This window comes from Mustela nivalis (genome assembly GCF_964662115.1).
Source record: "Mustela nivalis genome assembly, chromosome: 3".
Classification (NCBI taxonomy): domain Eukaryota; kingdom Metazoa; phylum Chordata; class Mammalia; order Carnivora; family Mustelidae; genus Mustela; species Mustela nivalis.
Window position 1 is genome coordinate 60197373 of NC_139022.1, and position 17905 is coordinate 60215277.

Genomic DNA, 17905 nt, shown 5'->3' on the forward strand with positions numbered 1-17905 from the left:
TTTCTTTAAGTAGTTAATATTCATCCATTTTTTTTCTTCTGAGTACTTATTTTTTTTTTTTAATTTCTTTTCAGAGTATCAGAATTCATTGTTTTTGCACCACACCCAGTGCTCCATGCAATCTGTGCCCTCCCTAATACCCACCACCTGGCTCACCCAACATCCCACTCCCCCCTCCCCTTCAAAACCCTCAGATTGATTTTCAGAGTCCATAGTCTCTCATGGTTCACCTCCCCTTTCAATTTCCCCCAACTCCCTTCTCCTCTCCATCTCCCCATGTCCTCCATGTTATTTGTTATGCTCCACAAATAAGTGAAACCATATGATAATTGACTCTCTTCTTGACTTATTTCACTCAGCATAATCTCTTCCAGTCCCATCCATGTTGCTACAAAAGTTGGGTATTCATCCTTTCTAATGGAGGCATAATACTCCATAGTTTATATGGACCACATCTTCCTTATGAAAATGGCCTTACTTTTGACCATAATGCTTCTGTCTTTATTGAATCTTCTTCTGAAACATGAAAGATCTTAAGATAAAAATGCATCCTCTGGTGCTCTTAAGAATAGAAAGGGAAAAGTAAAACTAGAGGGTAGAGTTATATTTTATAATATTTGAAAATTCTTTTTAAAATATTTTATAGTATTTGCAAATATATGGGTAAAAATCTCGGTATTATGAAATAAATTTTATTTTTCCAAGTGCATACAGATGTTGATATTATAAATAAAATATAATTAAAAAATGAAAGTGGATCCTTGTAACGTTTTACCATCATTGTAAGTCCTTAATCACCTGCTAATAAAAATGCAACTACTATAGTGGCGCCTGGGTGGCTCAGTGGGTTAAAGCTTCTGCCTTGGGCTCAGGTCATGATCCTAGGGTCCTGGGATGGAGCCCTGCATCAGGCTCCCTGCTCAGCAGGGAGTCTGCTTCTCTCTCTCTCTCTCTCTCTCTCTGCCTGACTCTCTGCCTCCTTGTGATCTCTGTCTGTCAAATAAATAAATAAAAATCTAAAAAAAATATAACTACTATCATAAGCAGAGTCTGAGGTTTTTGATTTTAAAAAGAAAATCTTGTACATAGAAAGGTTGAGAACCTCTGATCTATTTCCCAAAAAGTTCCGTGTATCACTGGTATATAGAGCTGTATGTCTGGAAGAATCTGAAAATAACAAAATGGAAATTCAATGTTTGCTTTGGAAAGTAAAGTAAAAAAATTGGAGGTATAAACAATCTTGCTTTGAAATAATCAATAATACAAAATTTACATACTCAGACCAAAAAAAGTGTTCACAGAAGTTCTGAGGAAGCTGCCAGAATATCAGGTCTTGGTCAGAGAATCTAATAATTTTTAGATTCCAGTGTTTCGTTTGCATGCACGTGATAGGGGCTCGGTGGCAGTGGAAGGAAGCTTAGGAGGGAGGCAGGAACGCTGCAATGGCCTTCTGAGATGTGCCTCTTGGGGGAATCAGAAAGTTTGCCAGCTGTTCACGTTATTCTCAGTTAAGTTCTTCATTGGAAACCTGTGGATTCCATGCTTCATTTTGCTTGTGAAAGCATCTGTCACAAAGCATATTGAAAATGGCTGGTTACTTTTTCCATATGTGAGGATTTTGATCCTTCATGAGAAATAAGTTTATTGCAAATATAGAACGACTCTGCTGAAAGCATTGTGTTCAACTTAAGTACCAGAAGGTGATGCCTTTTATTGTTATTGCACTGAAAAGTCAAGGAAGGTTTAAGTAAATGTTTTCCTAGGAAATTGTAGGAGGAATCTGTAATTCTGTTCAACGGAAAAAATCTAAAATAAGCAATTAGCAAAGCCACTATTCAAGAATGACATTTCCCTGGAAGTCAGTTGTTAACTATCAGCATGGAAGTTGGTCTACTATTTGTACCCCCTCTTTCTTGACTCGGAAATCAGTTAACACCAAGTAGCTGCTGATTTCATTTTGCAAGCTTTTCTTTGTTAACATCTCCAGATACTGTATAAGGCTTTCCATTGGCATCAACATTTAATTAAGTATAGTCAATTTGCCTTTGCTTTGACTTTGATGATTTGAATTGCAACTGCCTTTAGGGAGAAAAATACGGAAGTATATTACTCACCATTTCACATCTGTTGCAGTTTAAAACACTCAGTAGCCAAGAATTTTATGAAGCATCACTTAGTAACCATTCAGGAAATGATTAGTCAAAGCATCTTATGCACAAAGTGGATGGCACCCTCTGTTGTCCATCTTGCTATGATGCTTCTTTCATGTTTCCTCAAAACATAGAATCAGGCTATGAATTTTCAATCTCTTTTTAAGTGGACACCGATAACTGATAAATACACATAGGAGGACCTTTAACATTTTAATTGAAATCTGAAATCATAGAGATAGGGTGGTCTAAGAAGATCCTGATGATAATAATTAAAAAAAAAAAGGTTCATTCTCAATTAACTTGGATTTCCAAAGTCACTTGATATCTCTGTGTATCAGCTTTCTCCTTCAGAAAATGAAAATGTTAATAATTCCACAGTGTACATTTACAAAGGTTTTATTTTTGTAGTTACTTAAATTTAAAGTGCAGATGAGGTTCCTGACATTTTCTGTTTGGTTTTAGCAATTTCAAGGTGCAATTATTATTAACATTTCACCACAGTAAGGCCATGGAACTGATGACCACATCTTGAATGTTTAGGACTTCGGCTGAAAACTGGTATCTCACAAACTTCGCTTCTTTCAACTTTCTGCTCCTGTGACCCCTATGATCTTATTGCTTCTCTCACTCCTCTGAAATGCTCAATGGATCTTCTTTATGATTATTTATCTATGTTTTGATTCTTCTTTTTAACACTTTGTTTTGTTTATTTATTTATTTTTACTAAAGTGTAATGAAGGTAGCATTTCATTAGTTTCAGGTGTACAATATCATGTTTCCACATTTTTATATATTACTCAGTGTTCATTACAATAGCTGTTCTCTTAAACCCCTTTATCTCTTTTACATATCCCCCCAATACCTCCATATTTTGATTCTTGATTTCTTACAGTTCACACTTTAGACTTCTGCTATTTCTCTCAACATACAACTCATTGATTTTTATTGTTTCAAATGCCACACCATAAAAATGTCCCTTAAATATTTATTCTAGTCTTATAAGGCCTTCAGTGTATTTTCAGATGGTTACTATGCTCTTCCACTTGCATAGCACACAGCATGTTAAAGCGGAACTCATAATGATTTATCCCAAATCTATCCCAGTTTGGATCCTTTGGCAAGGCTGCAGACAGGTATTCTGTTTTTTCACTGGGAGGCATACAATATTTAGCTTGCTCATTGCGGTTGGATAGACAGACCATTGTTTCTAGAGCTTTTCAGTGGGCAGAGTTAATGTAAGATTTTTAGTGGATGTAGCTAATACATTTTATATATATTATATACATGTATGTATATGTATATAATTTATATATTATGTAAGTGCATATTAAAGATAAAATATCTCATGAGCTCATACTAATATGTGCTATACAAATTTTAGAATACAACTTTTACTTAATCTGTTTTACATTCCATCTGTTTCTCCTTTCACATTCTCCTTGGAAACACTAGTTCTCAAGGACACAGGGGATCTCAGAATTACAGTATCCTATAATTTCTCATTTCTTTTATTCAATATCACATGCATTACTGTCTTCTGATAATACTGTTACAACCACCATTATTTATAAAAACAATTTTTTTCATTTTTTTTCCTCATTCTATTTTTTTAAAATATAATTGTTCCATAGGACAACCTCAGCGGCTGAGTCGGTTAAGTATCTGACTCTTGATACAGGCTCAGGTCACGATTTCAGGGTCCTGAGATCAAGCCCTAAGTTGGGCTCTGTGCTGAGGTTGGAGACTACTTAAGATTCTCTCTCTCCCTCTCTCTCTCTCTGCCTCTCCTTCCCACTTGTGTTCCTCTCTCTCTCTCTCTCAAAAACAAATATGTATGTGTGTTTGTGTATAAAAAATACTTATATATATATAATTGTCTTATATCTACATTGTCAAACATAGAGTATTATATATATACTAGAATGTATCCTTTTGAACTCTTCTTTACTATTAGTTCTATAAGTAATTATGCAGTGAGTGCTCCTCACCAGTCCTCATAAAATATATATATATATATATATATATATATATATATATATATATATATATTTTTAAATTTCTAGCTGTATGATTTAACCTCCTCTACTTGTCAACCTACACATAAAATAATGAAAGAGCTTCACTGAGAAGATATGCTTATTTTCCTAGAGCAAGTACTGGTGACAGATTGTCTATGTCAAATTAGACAGAGCCAAGAATTTTTTTTCCTAGCTTCTACAAATATGTCTCATTCCCTGGGGAAAAATATTGAGGTATATATTTGATCATAAATACAGCTGTTCATCTATAGGATGAATCCTTAATCTATTTCCTGTTCAAGTACTCCTGGTTTACCTTTATGAAGCACTAAAACATTTTTAAAAGCTTGTTTAAGCATTTGTGAAGAGAACAGATAATTAGGAGATTAATGTGTTAATGTAAGTACAACCTATTAATTTATTAAATTACTGATCAACACTAGCCAATTCTTGTATATTATCCAAAGTAGACATACATATAAATGTTTGTGTGAATTCAGGACTATGTAGAATTATAAAATCAACTTTCTTTACAGAAGAATATTTTCTTTTTTTTTAAATATTTTCAATTATTGGAATTAACTTCTATGTGTTCAGGTGTTACTGAAAAAAATCCCTGGTGAATAATAGGGTATAATGTACCACATATTGTCCAAAAATAAGATATTATATTAACTTATCAATTTATTTGTACTATAGAAATACCCAGAGGTCAAACATTTCTGCATAAAGCTTATTAAGAATAGACTTTGCTAACTCATTTCTATTTGCAACAACTGATACCAAAATCCTCCTTCGAAAATACAGCGTATTTTCCATCAGCAATTCATTCTTCAGATTTAGTTCTAAATAAAATGTTTTAAAAGCATCATTACACGGATAGTTACATAATTTTACTACATAGACATTAAAAAAGGAGTAGGCTTCTGTTATTCAGCATGTAAATATAAAAGAGAATTGAATTAAAGACCATTCAGCTGATGAAAGATAAATTGAGGCATATAAAATTTTAAAAGCTTATTAGAGCAAAAATTGGCTGGAATGAGACATTACCAAACTGGAAGAGGTCAGGAGCCCTCCACCTCCAGGAGCTGTGGGTAAGACTTGTCTACAGAAGAGGTAGAAGCAAAGTAAGGACATTATTTAATTGGCTTATCTAAAAGCTTTATTTGATGGCTTAAGAAGTGACATTATTTGAAAAAGCTTAGTTGGCTGTTTGTGACTGGTTGTCCTTAGTTTTTCATTTTTTAAACTTGAGGCATTTACAGGCTTAGGTTTCGGTTTGTTCGCAAAGACTCCTGGCATATTAAAACCATCTTAGTCTACTGGCTACCTTAATTAATTTAACAGATCCTATGTGAATGCTCCAATCATTTAAATGAGTTGAATATATATACTTGGCCCCCAAACACCTTTTTCTTTGTCACAGAAGTTCTATAGCCAACAGGTAGGAAAATGAGTGAGATATCTCTGTTTTCTCTTTGCTAGTTTACCTTTTTCTAACATACTATGATTTATTCAATCTTTCTAATTGTTTTAATTGAAAAAAAGTTTTTTAAAAAGAAGAGAAAAAAACCTTACCAATTTCGCTCAATAAAGAGTGACTATTTTATGCTATATAAGTCACTTGAAAAACGATATGTATTAGTCTTCACCACTCCAGGCACTATTCTTGGTGTCCCCCCAAAGTGCATTATGGAACAGCTGCATCCTTGTGGGACGATGGTGACCACCTGAGTCATTTTGTTCATGTAACTTGGATTACCACTGCAGGCAGCTGTGCTGGATTTTTTTTTTTAATGTGTTTCTAAAACATTATGATGTATAAAAATAAGTACACAAAAAATGAAAATAATCATGAAGATAAAAATTGAGGATTGAGCTTTGCTATCAAATGATTTGAGTTCTGATAATACAAAAGCAGATGTTTAATAATGCAAATGAATGAAATAGTCAGTCATTCAGACATTTATTAAGCCTAGTTCTGTTCTTTATAGAGTATGTAATATTGGGCATGCATTTGGAAAACTGAGACACAGGAATGTTATTTATAAGACAGGGGATAGCTCACAGAATTGGAGTGAAGACACATGGCATACTGCATGCAAACATCTGAAAAAGTGTCTTGAGCGTAATAACTGGTCAATAAATGTTTCTTTGCTTTTTATCTTTCTTTGAAGAAAAGTTTTTTCTTTTCTTTGAGGATATTTGGGTTGTTTTTAGCAATATGCTGTCAAGAATGCTGTCAGGCTTTCTGTGACTTTAAATAAGGGTATTTATTTATGCCTTTCCATAGAACTGGGCTTCCAACCAGACACAGGCGTTCACTCTATCCAAAGCTTAATCTGGAAAATAGCTTGAAGTTTATCAGACCATAAAGTTGCTTAGAGAATTTTAGGACTCTAAATGGATATCTAGGAAAGCATTTCTTGAACATCTTGAATGAAACATAACTTGGAGTCTTTCAAGAGGACTGTTACCAGCAAATTCACAGGAGTAAAGAAAACTCTTTTCATCAGATGGGTTTTCTCATCTGAAATGAACCTATTGCTGAGCCAATTTAATTAGTCTGCTATTCTAGGATTTAGCATTTTTACTTCTTGTGTTGGATGAAATCAAGTCAGAGTAGGAGATTAGTAATGGCAGGTGAACTTCTGAACAGAATGAGAACACGTTCTTTTGCTGCCTGTTATTTTCTTCCTTAGCACATTGACTTCCCCTCTGCTTCTGTGATTTCAATGATGATTACTTTGGGCCAAACAATTCTCTATTTTCTCCCCTTGTCCATAGCAACGTTCAAAAAAATAATAATCATTTTTGTGCCAAACTTCAATGTTCCTTTCTTGTTCTTTAAACTTCCTTCAGATAGTATATCTGTTGTGTTTCTCTTCCTTCTTGAATCTTGGCTTCCAAAGTGCACCAGTATCCTAGTGTTCTTTTACCTCCAGAAACCCTTGTTCTATTTCACCCTTCACCATCCACTTCTTTCAGTGGAGGCTTTCCTACACTACTTTGTGCTTACTCATCCTGGCAGATATGTGATGTACCACCAAGAACACCTTCTGGGTAAGAAGTAATTATAACTCCTGCTGCTGGGTGCACGAATAGAAGACAGACCCCCACTGTTAGCACCTCTTAGGAGTTACCGCAGTTGAAGAGAGTCACTCAGCCAAAGATCATGCCTAGTTCCCAGGACAGTCATTTCCAATGGCTGATGGGTACAGAGGGATAAGGCCCAGCCTCTGTTCCAACGTGGGGCAACTATAAAGGTTCATACCATAGTCAGAAAACCCTGGGGGATTAGCTGAGGTTTCTGCTGAAACTATATTACACCTTGACGTCTTCTTTTCCACAAAGTGTAGACTCTAATTCTTCTCCCTAATAAACGTCATGCTAGCTAATCTCCATCTCAGATACCACTTCCTTGGGCACCCAATCTGTGAAAGCCATATTTTTTTTTTTCCTCATGCTATACTGCTTTCTCTTATAATCTCAAGCTCTCTGTACCTTGACTAATCTCAGATGATATTCAACTCTTTCTCTTGCTATGACTTCTTTTCTAACCTTCAGATAATGATTCCATACCTAGTGTAGTACAGTTATAAAGATATCAGCCCAAACTCAGTAAGTTGTCGGATGTTGTTAATCTCTCACCCTCTCACCATCACTATAACCACATTCTCAACCCAGTTCCACACTCAGTTAATGGCAACACAACCTACCCTCTTAGCTCATCCTGAAACCCTGGAATCATTAATTTTCTCTATTGTTCATTCACCTCCTCCATCATATTCTTCCCAAATCACGTAAGTTTTATTTAGGTAATGACTCTTAAATCTATCCCCACTGTCACTTAATTACATTAATTTTTTTTCACTCATTCAACAAGTATTTGTTGAAGGCTCACTAGTCTCAGACCCAGGGTGAGGATTCATTGTCTCTAACTTGGAAAACTATTCCCTCATCATAGTGGATTCTCCCTTTCTTCTCTTCCCAGTCCATCTTATCACTCATCCTACTTAAAACACAGCTATGATCATGGGATAGTTATGTTCAAAAACCTTAAATTATTCCCCCTTTTTCATAGAATTTAACCCATGTTCTTCAGGATGTCATTCAAGCTCTTTTATTTTTTTTTTTTAAGATTTTATTTGTTTATTTGACAGAGAGAGAGATCACAAGTAGGCAGAGAGGCAGATGGGGGGTGGAGGGAAGCAGGCTCCCCACTGAGCAGAGAGCCTGATGCAGGACTCGATCCCAGGACCCTGAGATCATGACCAGAGCCGAAGGCAGAGGCTTTAACCCACTGAAATGCCCAGGCGCCCCATTCAAGCTATTTTAAATCTATCCTTAAAACCATCTCTAAGACATTTATTTTCTCTCTCCCTTACTATTCTCTTCAATCAGTGTTTTCCCAATCATGCCACACAGATGTTTTCAGATCTCTCTGTTATATATCCTCCATGCTCTGCCCTCTGCCTAGAACTTTATTTTTTTATGCATGGGGTTCTGAGTTCATCTTCTAAGTCTCAGCCAAAATGTTGCATCTTTGGAAGGACTTCCCTGGATATTTAGGCAAAATTTATCCCTCCTTCCATATTCTGTTACTGGTCTCTCTCACTGGATTCTGACCCCCTTTATGCCAGAAGCCACATCACCTTCATGATATATATTAATGTTCAATATTTTATTTTATTTTTTAAAAGATTTTATTTATTTATTTGACAGACAGAGATCACAAGTAGGCAGAGGGGCAGGTAGAGAGAGAAGGGGAAGCAGATTTCCTGATGAGCAGAGAGCCAGATGCAGGCTTGATCCCAGGACCTTGGGATCATGACCTGAGCCGAAGGCAGAGGCTTAACCCACTGAGCCACCCAGGAGCCCCAGTGTTCAATATTTTAAAAGTTACTTTTTGTTCAAGTAAATGAGGTTCCTATTTATGTTAATGAGTAGCCAATTAATCTTTTTGTTTGTTTATTGAATTTGGGTGAACATTCCTTTACAATTTAGCACAGTGTCATGTACATTGTATTTGGCTTCAGAAAGTTGAACTGATTTTCTAATTCAAAACAAAAAATGCATCACTGCCCATTTTCTAACTCCAACTCACCCAATAGTCAAGGTATTGACTAAGGTTCACACACACACATCCAGGAGGAAAGAACATAAACACACACACACGTGTGTGTGTATGTGTTTGTGTGTGTGTGTAGTGTATGTATCTATAGAGAGAGTGTATATACATAGTGTATATAGTGCTACTAAAGACTTAAACGAGACTTCTGGTTCCACAAAGGCAGAAACATGTTCAGGCATGACAGCATCATAGCTGTAACCTTACATCAAGTAAAATGTTAGAAATTAATAAGAATGAGTATTTGTTGATGAAAAAATAATTTCAGTCTCATCTGGAGTACTCAGTTCTCTCTATTTTCAATCCAGTTCAGAAGTAATGAATATTTTATTCTAAGTCCTTAGCTGATATTCCTTTTGGCAAAACTTTGAGTTTTACCAATTCTTGAGTACTTGTGCTTTTTTATTTTTTAGAGTATGGCTGAAATTCAAATGGCACATTGGATTCACCTCATTTGTGTGTCATCTTGTCACCCAAGCGTGTCTTGAGTCTGAAGCAATACATACCTCTGACATTGGTTGCCTCTTTGGTACTGATTTAATGCAGCAGTTCTCAAATCATTTGGACTCACCTGGGTCCCAAAATGTCCCACTTATACTCTCTTATTCTGACTTGATCTAAATGAACATTTCTTTAAACCATGTGGGTATTTTAAGGGTACTTTTGAAACTCTATTACATAAAATATTTTCCTCTTCTAGATATTGCACAAAGGTGGAAAACATGCTGATGTCAAAGTAGACTTCCATTTTAGAGATCAGGCCTGTTCAGCATGGTATGCCCATAGACAGGGTTTTTCAAGTTTTCATTTTTAAATAGACCTTTGTGAAAATAAAATTAAGTTCTTCTGGCTTCCACAATTAATTAATTAACTCTCAATTAATGGGAGTTTTCAAAAGACTTATTGCTGTTAATTTTTAAATCATTGCACTGCATATTTTGTCCCTCATGTAATGTACTTAAAGATGGCTTCTCTCTCTCTCTCTCTCTTTTTTTTTTTTAAAGATTTTATTTATTTATTTGACAGAGAGAGACACAGCTAGAGAGGGAGCATAAGCAGGGGGAGTGGGAGAGGAAGAGGCAGGCTTCCCACTGAGCAAGGAGCCCAATGTGGGGCTCAATCCCAGGACTCTAGGATCATGACCTGAGCCAAAGGCAGATGCTTAAGGACTGAGCCACTCAGGTACACACACCCCCGATTTTTCTTTTCTTAAGAGAGCTTCTTAACTGAGGCCTTGATAAAGAGTAACTGATTCCTTAAATTTTTCTACTTTCCTCCAACCCAATTTAGGTCCTTCACCAAGCATGTCTGTGTGCATATGTGTGTGCACATATGTGTGATTATCTGTATAAATTTTTCTTATAACTTGAATATTATCTGGTTCCAAAGAAGATTTAGATTTGTTTAAAAATTATACTTTAGGTATATACATTTATTTAGATATGCATCAATTTCATAATCATTTCAACTTTATTTCAGACCTTGTCCTATTGATTGGGATCAGAAAGTTAACAAGAACAAAGGGGTTGGGGGGGTTGAACTGTTCTCTAGTTTTAATGAAAGAAACATAAGAATATTATTAGTAAGTCTCCTCTTGTGTGAATAGCTTCTTGACATATTTATAGAGTACTTTACAGAAAAGATCAGCAGCATAATTAAGATTTATTCCCCCCTCCATCTTCTTCTTTTTTGTTTCTTAAGTAAACTCTATGCCACACATGGAGCTCAAACTCATGACCCCAAGATAAAGAGTTGAATCTCTACGAACTGAGCCAGCCAGGCACCCCCATCCTCTTCCATCTCATAAGTGTTTTTTTGTTTGTTTGTTTTTGTTTTTTAAGATTTATTTATTTATTTGCCAGAGAGAGAGAGAGAGAGAGAGAGAGCCAGCACAAGCAGGGGGAGTGGTAGGCAGAGGGAGAAGCAGGATCTCCACTGAGCAAGGAGCCTGTGGGGCTTGATCACAGCCTGTGGGGCTTGATCACCCTGGGATCATGACCTGAGTCAAAGGCAGATGCTTAACCAACAGAGCCACACTGGTGTCCCTTATATTTATTGAAAAGTTGTCAAGGATAGACTTAGTTAGAGATGACCAGAAGCTATGAAACAAACTTGGATCAAACAAATGGTAACACAAAGAGGTAGCACTAAGTTAATACTGAATATGATTTGACATATTTTCTTCAAAAATCTATTGATAAAGATAGTGAATATTTAGCTGGTCAAGAGTTCTCCATTTCCCCTGGTGCTGAGGATTTGATTTCGTGTTTGGGATTTTACTAGTCTCTGCAAGTAAAATTATAAACAAATGTTTTTGGGGACTGAGGCATTGGATTATAATAATTATTTTTTCTTATTTCACAGTGAAGTCTCAACAGCATGGAGTGTTTGATTACACAGAAAGGATTTAAAACAACAGCCCATAGGAGAGTGAAGGTGCTACGGGAAGCCAGCCTTAAGTCACATTTGCTTAAAAAACTGCAATTTTTGTTTAGATTGCTTGCTTACTTGATGTGGCCAGGGAGGGGTCCAGTAGAAGCATCACTTTCCCACTGTCAAACCATGCCTGAATCACTAACAGTAGTTCTCAACTAATGTACATTGACTGGTTGATTAAAGCCTTACCATTATTCAACATCTTGCCAGAAATCAAATGCAAATGTATTCTTATACTATTTTACATTTTCTCATTTACAGAATTTATTATATACACTGCATTAGCAAGGCCTATTAATTTCTCAATATTCCCCCTCATATGCCCCTACCCCCAATTCTAACTGTAATCTCTATGAGTCCAGAGCTACATTTCAATCCTTGCTGCAGCCCCGCAGCTACCCAAGGGCCAAACACATAAAATAGATGTCCCAAACTGATGTTGAATGAAACAACCATGAGAAGCTCATCTTAGAGATATTTTCCAAGTCCATTACACCCAAAATGTACTTCAAAAACTTAACATTTCCCTAAGTAAAAGACAAATGTGTCAATGGTGCATAGTATTTTCAGAACTGGAATTTCTCCTGGCCATAGTCATTTTTTTTTTTTTTTTTAAACTAGCATTTGAAAGAAAGCCCTGAAGCTACACAGTCACCAACAGATTGCGTTCCCTACCATGTTTGGTGTTAAGCAAGACAACTGGCAAATGAGGTTTTCTTCTGTCTGATATTTTGAAATGTGCATACAGTACTATGAGGGGGCAATTTCTGAGACTGGACTGAGTGACCAACTTCCAGCTCTTAAGCAGGTTAGGTATATTCAAAAACGCATCATTCCAGTAAAATTCTTTTTTTTTTTTTTTTTTTTGACGTGTTTCATTCTTGGAGCTGGTTATAATGTTGTCCACATATTCAGATTAACATTGATTTGCAATGTAATAATGTTCAGAAATACCTACAAAACTACTGGTATGAATAAAAAGGTGACCTTGGCCAAGGAAACTTCTAAATCTTCAGGACAAGAACATTCATCGAACAATAATAACAAGAGCTCCTATTTACCCAAAGCCTATTATGTATCCACTTATTTACATGTATCAGCTCTGTTTTACATTACTTAATCCTCAGAAAAGCATGGTGAATTTAGAATTATTAATATATCACTTTTAAAGATGATACAAATAACACTGAGAGAGGTTAAGTAAGGGTCCCAAAGTGACACAACTTAGGAGTCATGAGTGAGATTGAAACTCAACTTTGTCTTCAAACTTGGGTTTTTAGTCACTGCACAATGCTGCACTTAATTTCAGATAATTACATATCAACTCTTAAAAAGATGCTGAAGTGGAAGATAATAAAGTGAATATTCATACTGTAAAACCAAGAGTTAACTAAGTTTAGTAAAATTACCTACATGCTATGGTGTTCTGAAATATTTCAAGAGTTGTATGAAGTAAATAGATAATAAACATAGTCATCTTAGCACCAGTTTCACAGTTTCTTGTGGAAAATTAATTGCATACCTTTTTTCTTCCCTACGGCATTTAACTTTTTTTTTTTTTTTTTTTAAATCCATTTGCCAAGTTCTGGTTTGGAGCCTGGAATATTAAACTGTCATCTCACAACCAAAAAAGGACAAGAGAGAAATGAAAATGGATCGCATCCCAAATAACTAAAAGATTTTTTGGCATTGTTTAATATTTGGAGGGAAATAAGTGAGCTGTAATATAACAGAGCAGAAAGCTCCTCGCTGTCATGGTTTGACTACTGCTTTTAACCTCAGAATTAAACAGAACAGAGCAAAACACATTTCCTCAGCCCACAATATTCAGTCTCACAGCACCATTTTTGGAGTCAAGTACCCTATCTCCCTATCTTTAAATCTCTCTCTCTCTCTTTTTTTTTTCCCACCTAAGCCCCTAACCAGGACACCTCATACTGTTTTATTCGAAAAGCTGTCATCCCGTTATTTAAAGAATATTTCCTTTGCATTGGTGGGCACTAGTCCCTGTTCTGTTAAAATTATAAAGTGAAGATGTTCATAAGGTCTATTCTATTTGGGATGTTTTAAAAGAATGTAATGTTTCAAAGGATGGAATTTAAAGAACATGTAGATGCACATAATCTACAGGGAATAGATTTTGCAATCTGCTGGAAAGAGTTATTTTTCCCACCTCTTTCTCAGGGTTGCTTTTTTTTTTGTATAAAGAAATTGCTGCTGAACTTTGCCGCCTTTCACACAGTGTTTTCTTACTCTTTTTTTCCCCATTAGTTTGCATTTCAAGAGATATTTGCATGAAAACAAGTCCTGTCAGTTTGAAGCATTATCTGTTCTGATTTCTGACAGATTGACCTTGGGTCATAATTAGCAAGGAGAGAGCTTCAAAAGGCTACAATCCCCCATCTTTTATTTCAGGTTCTTTTCCCTTTAGTTAATAGATTCCCCACCTCCAATCTGCCGGCAGACCTTCCTTTCACAGACCCTAGGAAAACTTCAGCTCCCTCTTCCCTTCCTTTGACCTTTGGTCAGTAAACTCAGTCACAGCGTTTGTGAGGTTTTCACTTGCAAGCGTTGGGCAGCATCACTCTGCCTGATGTTCCTACTGGTCACTGCCCCCGTAGGTGCCTCACTGCAAAAACACACACTTCCTGCTTCCTGAGTCACGGCAGTTCCCCTAATCATCCTTCATGACTCTCTGTGGAAAACTCTCTGGACCCTGCGAAGCCTGGAAAGTGTCCTTGCCTTGTACCACCACACCACCCCATGTTTGCACTGTCATCACGTCCACCATATTGTTGCAGCTGCTTATTTAAATATCTGTAAACTCTGTGGAGTTTATAGATATTAATGTGAGGACCACATTAATTTTGTCCATCTCCTTTACCTCCTAACATAATGTCTCACCTTAGTCTGAGCTCAGTAAACATATATGAATGAATGAATAACCCTACTGATCAGCTGCTCTGGGTGCAGCCCTTGGCTAGGCAGGGGGTGCACTGGGGGGGGGGTGTTGGTGGGGAGGGCACTAAAAGCAGAGATGGGGGTATAGCCTTTGGGAAGCAGTTATTCACATTTCTAAAGCTGTTCAGCCCTTGATATTGATTCACACATTTTCTCCAAATAATGGAGGAGGTGAGGGAATAGAGAGGTGGGGGCAGGTAACTCTCTTTGAAGAAGAAACGTTCTGAACAAAGTACAGAGGCAAGAAACGACAAAGAACACAGGAGAGGGTTTGAGATGCTTTTAGGCAACATCAGCCCTGGACCATTTCCATCTTTCCTGCCAATCCCAGGGCTATGGGAGCTTCCAAGTTTTATCGTACAGACCACTCATTTCGTAATGCTTTTCGTGTTCCCTAGAGAGCTCTAACTTTTTTAGAGTCTTGTGGGTTTTTTTTGTTTTTTGTTTTTTGTTTTTTTTTAATGGAAATGCCATATTTTGAACTGTGGTCATTTGTGTGCATGCCATCGTGTCTCACCTGCTCAAAAGTAAACTCTCTGAGGGGAAGGTCTCTTCCTTACTCCTCCCCTCATCTTCTGCCTGACATAGAAATTGAGCACGTAGTAGGTATTTTTATTATTATTATTTTACCCTTTGACTTCAAGGTGAATATCTTTGTCAGTGATGTGATGCATGGTATGCAATAAATGAAGAAAGCTACGTTCTTTGGATTTTGCCTACCCAATATCCTGGTGTGAAGCTATTTGGCTTTATAAATTATTAACATATTGAGCCACTGGTAATTTATCCCTGAGGCCTGAAGTCTTGTGTATGAAGTTTAGAGATTGCAAGAATCAAAGTACTATTTTCCATTACTTTTAAATTAACAACAAAATTGCTAAATTTTAACTTTTAAGCTAGAGGTGAAAACCATCATTCAAATTAGAAGTTAAAAACTTTGACGAAAGAAATAGATTTATGTTCCTTCTTGTTTTGCTATTTCTGCCAACTGGAAGAGACACAGTAGTCACGAAGAAGACGTGAGACATCTGACAGCACCATTTCCTGTTGAAATGGTACATCTAGATGATGTCTGTCTTTGGCTCTTTGTTGGAAAGTGTCCTACTGTGCTTCTATAAGGTGAAGAGGTTTAGAAGCTAGATTTCTGATTCTCAGAGCATAGTTGTATGACCTTGGATAAGTCAATTAATTTATGCAGGTCTCATTCCCATAATTTTTAAACAATGCAGTCCAATTAAGTGATCTTGAAGATCCCTTCTGGCTTCACATTTCTAGAATTTTCTGACATTTTAGGAGAGGCAAGGAGAGAGATGATTGACATACAACCTTTCCTTCCATCTTATACATGCAGCTGTTCTTACTGCAGAGGGACCTATTATGGCTGAACTTTCCATAATACAAAAAGCAAGAAAACTCATAGGCATATTTCTCTTTCAACTTCTACTTTATTCTACAGGGTAAGATTTTGCTAAGTTCTGTAGGTTGCATACATTGCCCAGCAGTGATATATATGCTAATAGAGGTGAGAGTCAAGAGGCCCAAGCAAGCTCTTCTTTCAAAAAGCCAATAGATCTATTACAATTTTCAGCATATTTTAAAATAACTCAAGCTCAATTCCTCAAGTTATTTTACTAGTAGTTGTATCCTTTTTAATAAGAGGAGAATCTAATGAATTTTTATAATTTGTTTGGATTTATAACAGCACCATTTATTTACCTCTTCATTTTTCAAGGTACTGAATGATATTAATTAATTTTGGGGACTGGGGAAGCAATATAAAATGTTTGGCCTCTGAAAATGGTCAGATATCCCTTTTAAAGGATTTTTAAGATACCAAAGAAGCCTATGAAAATAGAAATGAAAACCCACTATGAATCTTTTACTTTGGAAAAATAAAACAAAAACATTTAAGCACTGAAAGGCATGAACCAGCAGAGAGGCATGTAAAGAAAAGAGAGATGGTGGGGGGAGCGCCTGGGTGGCTCAGTGGGTTAAGCTGCTGCCTTCGGCTCAGGTCATGATCCCAGGGTCCAGGGTCTCTGCTCAGCAGGGAGCCTGCTTCCTCCTCTCTCTGCCTGCCTCTCTGCCTGCTTGTGATCTCTCTCTGTCAAATAAATAAATAAAATCTTTAAAAAATAAATAAATAAAGGAAAAGAGAGATGGTGGGAAGGATAAATTTGTTGTTAGCTTTATCATCTCCAAATCTTAATAATCTATAGATTTGGATTGATTTTGTCTAGTTTTTAAAATAAAGTATCACATTTTGAATGATTTCAAACTTTAGAGATTTGGGACAATTTCAAATTTGAATTCTGTTAAATGGAATTGAATTTAAAATATATACTTAACTCCATCTGTAATTGCTAAAATTGAAATAATGTTAATATTTTTAGAATACATTAAATAATTATCACTAATTTAAATTCATATTTATATTATTTTCATAGAACTCTTAACTAATTCACTCCTCCATTTCTACATGTTAAAAGAAAAAAAAAAAAAGAAACACTTCCATCCAGTAACTTATCTGTTGTTAACTGTTTTCTTTTTGAGGTTGCTTGCATAATACCAATGTCAAACAGTTCAGTTAATCACAAATAAGATTCTAGCAGCTAATTCTCCAAAGCTTAGTTCCATTTGTTTTTATGTAACTACCTTGCTTTGTAAATATTTAATGTGAAATCAGCCAAAGTGATTACATAATTTGTTAAAAAAAATTGTACTGTAATCCAAGAGTGGCTTTCCCCTCTATAGTCCCCTATTTTGTGACAATAAAATAAAACATGTAAAAGAGACAGAAGCACTGTTTTGGTGCCAATCAGAATTTTTTATTTTGACCTGAGTTGAACTGTCTGAATTTTATGCTATATGAGGACCATGTTGTGCTGAGCCTAGCCCTACAGGTACTTTGACTCAAAGACCTGATTAGTCTTAACTTAACTCTTACCCGTACATCCTGAAGTCGTTCAAAGTCCCATCCTTGGATAGTACATTTCCTCTTGGGAAGCCTTGGGATAAAAAAGAACTTATGAAATTCTAGTAAGAAGTTGCATATGCAAGAAAGCAAGGTAAGATCAAGCAGAAAATGTAGACCAGGACTTGAGGACCAGAGAGCGTCCTCTTGAGCAGAAATTGTTTTGAAGCAGAAGACTTCAAGACCTGAAAGACACAGGCTTGAAATCATTTCTGCCAGGTCAGAAGAA

General features: G+C 36.1%; 1 long non-coding RNA gene across 2 annotated transcripts; it reads right to left on the bottom strand.

The window, feature by feature from the left end:
• Window positions 1-1040: 1040 nt before the first annotated feature.
• Window positions 1041-17898, bottom strand: LOC309860640. 2 transcript variants are annotated; one of them, XR_014309511.1, is made up of 3 exons: window positions 17650-17882; window positions 2115-2272; window positions 1041-1565 (listed from the first exon to the last, which is right to left on the bottom strand). It is a non-coding gene; the product is annotated as an uncharacterized lncRNA (long non-coding RNA). The 2 variants fall into 2 exon arrangements; XR_014309510.1 differs by lacking the exon at window positions 2115-2272 and having other exon boundaries at window positions 17650-17898.
• Between the last annotated feature and the right edge of the window lie 7 nt (window positions 17899-17905).